Source organism: Pinus tabuliformis, chromosome 9 (assembly GCF_031772625.1).
Source record: "Pinus tabuliformis cultivar Carrire ecotype Pingquan chromosome 9, CPIR1, whole genome shotgun sequence".
NCBI lineage: Eukaryota > Viridiplantae > Streptophyta > Pinopsida > Pinales > Pinaceae > Pinus > Pinus tabuliformis.
The window spans coordinates 1022496678-1022506241 of NC_142307.1; positions in this window are offsets into that span (position 1 = coordinate 1022496678).

Genomic DNA, 9564 nt, shown 5'->3' on the forward strand with positions numbered 1-9564 from the left:
ATGTTATGCATCAACATAGGAGGTGGGGCAAGTATCTTCCACTCGTTGAGTTTGCATATAATAATGGGTATCAAGAATCCTTGAAGATGAGTCCATTTGAGGCCTTTTATGGGTGAAGTTGTAATACTCCTATCAACTGGAGTGATCCAGTGAATAAGGTATTGTTTGGACCAGAGATGTTGGCATAGGTGGAACAAGAAATGCAGGTTATTAAGAAGAATATAAAGGAAACACATGATAAGTAGAAGAGTTATGTAGATCAACACAAGGTATTTAAGGAGTTTCAGGTTGGGGAGCATGTGTACTTGCGCTTCAAGCCAAAGAAGAGCACATTGAGGATTGGATCATGTGCTAAGTTGGCACCTCAGTATTGCAAGTCTTTTGAGATCCTTAAGAGGACTGGACTAGTGGCCTACAAACTTTCACTGCCTCCGACAATGAAAGTCCATGATGTTTTCCATGTTTCATTGCTTAAAAGATATGTGAAGGATGTTGATAATGTGATTGACTAGTTTGTATTGTAGGTGGTGCCAGAAGGAGAATTCCAGCTGGAATCTCAATGCATATTGCAAAAAAAACAACTCATGCCCCAGAACTGAGCAATCGGGCAAGTTAAAGTATGGTGGAAGCACTTTGGGCCCAATGAAGCTACATGGGAGATGGCTAATCAGATGCGGGCTTTGTATCTTTCATCATTTGTCGGTTGAGGCAAAGGAGTTTTCGTATATGTACATATCTATGTATGGTTTTTATTGTAGATATTGTGATGAGTTGTGTTATAAAGCTCCAATAAGTGATGTGATTGTCATGTTTGTCATGTCGGTTTTGCTTTTCAGCAGGTTGTTAATTGTAAATACTGCATCAAGCTAAGTTATAAAGCTCCATGGGTAGTATGTTTTTATTTTCAATAGTTTTTCTAGTCATAGGTGTCATACAACACTGAGGACGGTGTTCCCCTAAGGGGGAGGGGTTTGTAACAACCTCAGGTTAAAATTTCATGTAATAAAGGTTAATAGAGGAAAAATAAGATCAAGGTCATGGACCACGTATTCCAAGCTTAATGTTGGGAAAAACATCCTAGTGGGTTTCACTTCCAGTTTATTTATGGTTAAAGAAATTGGCAAAGGAATTGGCAAAGGAAAAGAGGCATTATTTGAAATAAAGGAAAATAGGAAAAAAGGAAGGTGAAGAGACACAGATTTGTATGAGAGGAAAATGAAGGAAAATGAAGAAAATAGAGGCCTCAATGATAAAAATGCTTCCTAGGATCAATTCACAACTTTTTGTTCGTTAGATTTTGTCAGTTTAGTTTTGGATCTCTCTCTCTATTCTCTCATACTATTGCACACATAGAGCATTATTGGAGCACTTTAGCATTGGAGAAAGGAATGAAAAGGAAAGAAAATTAAGGAAGAGGAGAAGCAAGGAAGGCAAGGACAAGCAAGGAAGGTGGTATCAACCAGCTTAAACAAGAATACTTTGTAGGTAACAGGTTGCATGTGTGATTTCCTAGCTGGTGTGTTAAAGCATGGTACATGCATTGGTTTATTTTTTTCATTTGTTGTCATTGGCATGGGTTTTTCATGGTTTTGACAACGGTTTCAAACTTTCCTTTTCATTTCTTGGATATACATGGTGATGGGATTATTTCTTGGTTGAGCTTTGGATTGCCTAAAGGTTTTGGAACCGAGTGAGGTGGTCATAGGAAAATTACCAAGGGTTGGGGGTGGAGGTGGTTTAATCTCCAGGAATCCCTCGACAAGTGGGTGGAGACATGAGAATTATTCAAGGTATGGTGAAGAAACTATGAGGCATCTAAATTTTTTTGGGTTTCGTGATCACTTTACTAGTTTTGGTGATATCGCGATAGCCTGAGGGTGGAGCTGGTTTAATCTCTAGGAAGCCCTGGTTGTTTATGTTTTGAGATCCCACATTCATGCTTAGAATATGGCACATGGGTGAATGAGAAATTGTGTTTTGATCCAGCATTGAGTTGACTTAGAGGGATGAAGTTCTTGGGTTAGGGCCCAACCCTAGTAGCAGAAGTTCCTCTTTTGTATTTATATTCTTAGGTTAGAATGTTGATTAGTTGTTGCATTTTATTCCTGTCTCTTTTAGCTTAAAAGATTGACTAAATTGTTGGTTTATTCATGCTTCCATTAGCTTAAAGGATAAATTAATTGTTGTAGTGAAATAGAGTAAAATACATCCAAAAACTTGTGGCGATGACCCCTATCTCATCTCCCTCATGGGATCATGATTAGAGGACCCCACTCTCACGACCCAAAAATAGAGTTTGACTTTTTTTCCATTGCATAGATTAAGTTTCAATCTTAGTTAGATAGTTGTTTAGGATTTCTTGGAAAGATTCACAGTTGTTAATATGCTTCTTAAGATTGTTGTAGATTAGAATGTGGTTCCTTTCATAGATCCAGTTCTTAGCAATAGTTGGATCAGATTTTCCAAATTCAATTCATTTTTTCCACATGGACAGGAAATGATTTGAAAATGAAAAGAGAAACAGGCATAACTGCAGGGTTGTTGATCTGCAGGAAGGGACTCCTCCAACCAACTCCATCTAGGGCTTCTCCACCTTATGTTGATGCATGCCAACCCATATTCAGAACCTCTGTCTTTCAGTCACCGTGAGAAAGATAACTAAATCAAATCCAGCCTTATTGGAATGTTGGGCTTGGCCAAGGGTGATGGTCACCTTCCCCACACTTTCACCACTATCATGCACTCTTCCAACACTTCATCTCACCATTATTTCACTCCAGAATCTCTCAGCCACTTCCTGTAGCAGTTCAGGGTATCCTATAGCAGTTCAGGACATCCTATAGAAAACATGTAGGAGCCTATTTTGACATTGTTTTGACCTGAAATGATAGCATAACCTAGTGTAGGAGTAGGTTAACCCCTCAACTTGGACTCCATGACCAGAAGTGCCACCTAGACCAGTCCTTTCACTCCTTTCCCTCCTGCAAGATCAGATAGCATTAGCTTTTATATTTCTGCATTTAGCAATTAGAACTTTTATCTATTCTGCAAGTGTGAATGAGATAGTTAATGCATGCATGTTTGAATTCTGAAATGATAGAATAACCTTCTATTTTCAAGCAACCCTGGTAGCTAGATGATCAAGTGCAAGATTAGCATAGTTTCCTTTTTGCAAGTGATTTGTGTCATTTCATAGCATTTACAAGTTGGCAGCGTTCATTTCCTAAATTGATAAGCATTTACTTTCTCTACACTAGAACTAGCCTTTACATTCTACTTTCAGTAGTCAGACTCCTTTTAGTTCAATAGAGGAATGGTCTGGAACCCTAATGGTCAAGTGCCCCAGTTGAGAAGTGAAATTAGTAGAAGGATGCATTTGTTGTGTATATAGCACTATCACCTCAAGTTTGTACGAGACCCCGGGTTGATAAAGTAAAGCTGGTGGTCTTGGGAGTTGCAGCATTCTTGCTGCAATACTAGGGCTCATCATTTGGTTCCTCCTCTGATCCTATATTCACCTTCTTAGTCTTTACTGGCTTCATTATATCTAGTATTTCTAGCTCAATTCCAGCGACGTCACGGTGTCCCTCTGATTCTGCTATTTCGATATGATATTCATCTTCTTATGCAATAATGTTATAGCATTCCAGTGCATGTTCTAGATGAACAGTCCAATCCGGTTGTTGCCATGTCAGCAAGGTCGCATTCCCAAATATTGTTTCTCTGACTGTCTGAAGAACTGAGTCTATGCATGAGAAATGATCTTCAAAATTGAATGTTAACATAAATCCTTCAACTAAATCTGCTCAATTTACAGTACCATGGCACAATTTTGTTTCTAGGTACCAATTCATAGGAATTATCTCTAATGTGTGGGTAAACCCATGTACCCATTCATGTTGTGGGATCTCCTCCCATACTATAGTGCATCAGTGAATATGCTCCCTAGGGTCAATTTTACCATCATATTTCACCTCCATTTTTGTATCTATTGGCCCAAACCTGATCCACATTAATCTTTAGCACTCCTGCCAATCTGCTATATTTCTTTTATGTGCACCCCACCATCTAGCAAAGGTAGATCCGAGGGCCACATCCAAAGCTAACAACCTTTTATTTTCTAGTATTTATCTTTCATAATCATCAAGGAAAGTTCCTACATTACCTAAACCATCATAGTAAGGAAAATTACATACCTCAGGAGTTATACAATGAAGTAATTTAGTGATTCTTGCACATCACCTTGTAGACACTTTGTGTAGCCTATTGTGCCAATTTTCCAATTCTCATTAGCCTGAGGTACAAGAACTATCATGCTCCCAACTCAATTTTCCATCTACAATGGGGTTAATCCATTCCTCTTCTTTGGTTATTATTTGATAAATGTTGTTTATATTTGCTGTGAAATACTCATCTCTGGCAGGCTCTATATATATCACCCCTTCTGATGGGTCTAATGGAACAATTACTCTCATGTTGTCTTTTTCAAATACCATTTGCCTCTTTTTTAAGTTGATTATAGCCAAATTATCAAATGCCCAATCTAGTCCAAGAAATGCTAGATAGGGGTTGATGTCATCCACAATTTCTATTACTCCAAATTTTGCAATAGTGTGAACTCCTTCAATGTCTACTGTAACACCTGGTAACCTACCCATAGGGAAGATTTTCTGATGGTTGACCATTCTCAACTGAATTGGTGACCATAGTAAATTTCATCTTACCCATCAATTCCCAGGTCTACTTTGGTAAAACATTGGCATCAGATCCTAAATCTAGAATAACCTAATCCATGTCGTATTCTCTAATCTGTGCAGTGAGCCTCATTTCTTTTCCAATCCTCATCTTATGTTGATATAAATTGTTAATTGAGCCATGTCGCTTCGTAGTACTTCTTTAGAAGCACAAGAATCTATCAATTCCTATAGCCCTTCTACAACTTTCTATTTTCTTAACAACTTCATGCAAGTTTGTAGGAAAGACTTTAAAATACTTGGATCCACATCTTGTGTCGCAGCTGATATTATATCGCAGTTATTCTTCTACATTGGTTTTGGCTGCGTGCTAGAGGTCGAAGCCCCAACATCCATAAAGCTTCACCTGGCTTCCATAAACACTTCCTTTTCGTTATGAACATCAAAGGCATGAGCTTTCTCCACAACCTTTCTTACCCATGTGGCTTCAAATTCCTTCTTTCCATGTGCTTTATCATTTCCAGTCGTAGCTCCACTTCTAGTAACAATATTAATGTGAGGTTCATTGGTCCTTGGTTCCACATTCATCATCTGAATGTTCTGTGTCGGCTGTTGAATTTTCTTTTCTTTCATTTTTTCCATAAGTACCGGACATTATTCAATTACATAATCAAATGATTTGCAATACTTACATGTCGTAGTAGGATTCTAACAATCTCTTACAAAGTGACCTTCCTGGCTGCAGTTGTAGCAGATATTCTATCCACAGCCTCGACCAACATCGCCACCTCGACCTCTTCCTTGATAGCTACCTTGACCACCGTGTTTTCCACTTCCTTCCTGTCCATGTTCTTAAGGTTGCATTCTATATGTGTCAACACCGTGATCCATCATTAATTCATAAGCTCGATAGTTATTTTCATCATGATTTAAAAAACTTGCAATATAAATTCTTTGGAGTTAGCATATATTTTTGCAACAAATAAAAATCTTCTGAGCGATGTTTGCCTCTAGTTCTACATATCTCACACCATAAGATGGATCCAACATTAAAAGGGTTTGGAGCTCCACTAGCCATGTAATTTCTGAAGAGAGGACATTGTTCTTTAGAGTGGCCTTTTGATTTTCACTTTGTAGACCACACTTCTTCTATGACTTCCTTACTTTTCCTCGTATATTCTAACTACAGAGTCAAATTTTCCAACTGACTCTGAATCTGCTGCATGCCTACATTGTATCTCCAATAGGCGAAGCTTCTAATTTCATTGCTAATTCTAAAGCTTCAGTTTGAGTTTCTATCTTATGCTGTGTCAAAGGCAATCTGATATGTGGCAGCAACGCAACCATGAACCATTCCTTATGCTATTGCGAAGCTATGTCGAATCTCACCTTATCCAATAATACTTTGAAACTCTGGTCAAATTCCCAAACAGACTCAGTAGGCCTTTGTTTGATCTCCTTTTAACTCAGTGATACACTGCGACTCAAATTTCGACTTCTTAATTTTTTTTTCCAATGTTGTTTTAATGGCTATGAATGATCTAATCTGATTGCCTGAATACTTGATGTACCACATCAATTCTCGATCTCTTCATCATGGACCTGTTTTTTTGCCCATACTGCTTCGCATCAAAACCAGAATTGCTCTGAATCCTTTGATCTAGTTCCTTTAAACATAGGTAGCTTAATATCATTGACGATATTCCTTCTCGTGGGGGGGAGGGGGAGGGGGAGGAGGATTCATAAGGGAAGGGGGTTGGGGGTAGGGGGAGTAGGGGGATGGAGAAAACCAAAATTACCCTGACTATTGCTAGATTATGGCTTTGATGAACTTTTAAGCTGAAAGGGTAAATACCGCAGAGTTACTTTAGGGAGGCTTTCTTCACTTTTAAGTTCACTTAAAAGAGGGCCGTCAGTTTCTATAAAAGGATTTAGATCTTGGCCACGAGATCCCTTTTTAGTGTCTATTCTGTATCTTTTTCCACTTCACGTTGTTCCAGTATCTTCTTTATATCTTCTTCCAAACATAAGAAATCTAATAATCTGATTGCATTCGTAGAAATCCATTTTCACATAAAATCATATTAATCTAGAGTTTTAAAGATCTCAAGTATTTACCTTCCGGTCCTTTGAAAAAAATTCATTATGCTTCACTATAGGACACAGTTGAGTCTATGGTGAACTCAGTAATGAATCCTCCCAAGATGTTATCAATCCAGAAATAAAAATCTCTTGAGATCCTATTTTCGGTGTTCATGAGTCGTTGTATCAATTTAGGAGTCCACTCCTTAGGTTCATCTCCTTTAAAACATTTTTTCTATCAGTTTACCTTGATATCCACCCGTACAAATCAACATGAAATGACCTGAAGAAGATTTCATATTGATCTTCAAAAATATACTTCTCCAACCACCTTTTAGTTAACAAATGAGGGCTTCTATTCTCTTAGTCTGCAAATTCTCATTCTTTCTGTTCTACCCACTCTTGGATTTCCTTCTTCGACAGATGCCACATAAACATATCCCTCAAATAGATCTTGGTCCCAACAATGGAACCATTTGTTGGCTTAGTTTGGGCTGACCCAGGTTCAAAGTTCACAACACACCAACAAAACCGTCAATCACTGACCCTCTCGATAACGACCTGCAAGCAAATCGCAATCTCACCCAAAGTGATTATGGGAGGATGCAGAACCTGGTTTCTACTGCCTTGAGGGATTATGCGATGTGGTATTTTTATGTTCTTTTATGCTTAACATACATAGATTACTTCACAGGGTTGGCTTATCTACTTAACCATGGCATTAACCATAAACAATACTGTGCGAAAGTAAAATATAACCAAAATATTGAACATAAAGCAAAAGATACATAATAATCATACACAAGTTATGTCCATAAAAAATGTACTTCTTATATTAATTATTTGGAACAACATACAAATCCTTGACTTGTGCACCCAACTGCAGACTTTAATTCTCTGCACACTCAGTTGTGGAGTCTTTCCTTCAAGACCCAAAACAAATTACAAAGATATTTCCTTATGCTTCTATCATTACTATTCATTATTTCGACTTACATCTTTTATCCTATATATACTAATTACGTCAACAATTATATCAAAATATCGTGGTCCACATACCATGGTCCTCCTAAAAACAATCAACTATTACCCAAACCCGTTACAAAAACAAGGGACTTCGACCCACCCTTAAGCCCGTAAAACATCACGCAGTACGTATCTCTGCAGTACCACACACTTCGCTTCCCCAAAATGCAGAGTTTTGACCAAAACATGGGCCAAGTTGGGTTGCACCCAACACACCATTCAAAAGTTCATTCTTTAATGAAATTTTTTTATAGAAAATGTGAAAATGTAGATATCATCTATACAAACGTGTAAATAAATGTTTTCAAATGAACATTTACATATCTAGACAAAGCATGTTGGCATCATCAAAATTTTCTCAAAAATCCTTCATCTTCTGATGAATCTAATTGTTTATATGGAATACATCAATGTACATTATGATGATCCATGTATTAACTGACATTTGATCTAAGATCCATTCAAGTATATACATGCAAGCAAAGAGACTACTATGGAAATTGGCTCTTAAATAAAAAGGACAACTAGTAATTAAGCTACAATGCTACATTCAAAACTGAGATATCTTCAAATATGTATGCTACCATCAAGCCTAGAGGAGCAGATTTTATTCATCTTTGTGTCGAGTTTTCAAGAAGTCTCCATCATGAAGAATCATGTGGTTGACATCTGATCCACATTATTTGCACCTTCCATATGAAGGAATCTAGCTCAACATGATCAAGAACAAATTGTTGCAAAGGATCATTTCATGCATAAATCCCCTTGTGATTGCAAAGAACTACTATTGAAGAAAATTATAAAAATGATTCTACAATTAGAAGTCCATCATGTGATTGAAACATTGTGTCGCACTCAATCATGTCACTAGGATTTCTCAAAATCCTTCAGCTTCATTATTATGGCCGTAAATATTTGGGTGATATTGATGTTATATGATCTAAGTGCAAGAAGAGTTAAAGTGAAATTATGAAGGAAATTCTTCAAAGCATCAACATCACAGTTGAAGAAGAACAAATTCCTACATTTGACAAACTAAATGAAGAGTCAATTCATACATAATTTTACAAAAGAAGAAATGGAATCATATGAAAATAGCATTCTCCATATTTATATAGGAAGAAGAAAATAAACCTCATATATCTCATAGCAAGCAAATGAACAAACATTCAAATCCGTTGTATTATCAAATCTGTTCTCTACAATCATTGAGATGTAATTTATGGACATTCAATTCCAAGAAAATTTTGAGAATAATGAGATTCATCTATTTCTTTTACATTTATTGTTCTTAGAAGATGAGATCATCATCTGAACCATATTTCTTGAAAGATCTATCTGAAAAAGGCATAGTAGATAAATTGGAAATCAAATACAATATTAGCACAAAATGGATCGTTGCATGCCTACAGTCTCTGAAAATGTAAAATCTGCAATTGGAAAATACCGACAAGTGAGTAAAGCCAACAGATGTCTAAGCTACATTACCACAATTCATTGCATCACTAGGATTTTCCTAAATCCTTCAGTATTGTAGTGTAAACATAAAGATTTAAATACAATATTTTGTTTTCAAATCTTGCGGATGAAAATGATGAGTGCTTGAAGAAGTAAAATGGATTTATCATCAAAATAAGAAATCTATTAAAGTGATTTAGCAACACAGTAAACATAATACATCTTGTTGATCAAATGAAGATCCACAATCTCATAAGGATTTGAGCATGGATTTAATTCATCATGAACTTAATATTGTTCTAAA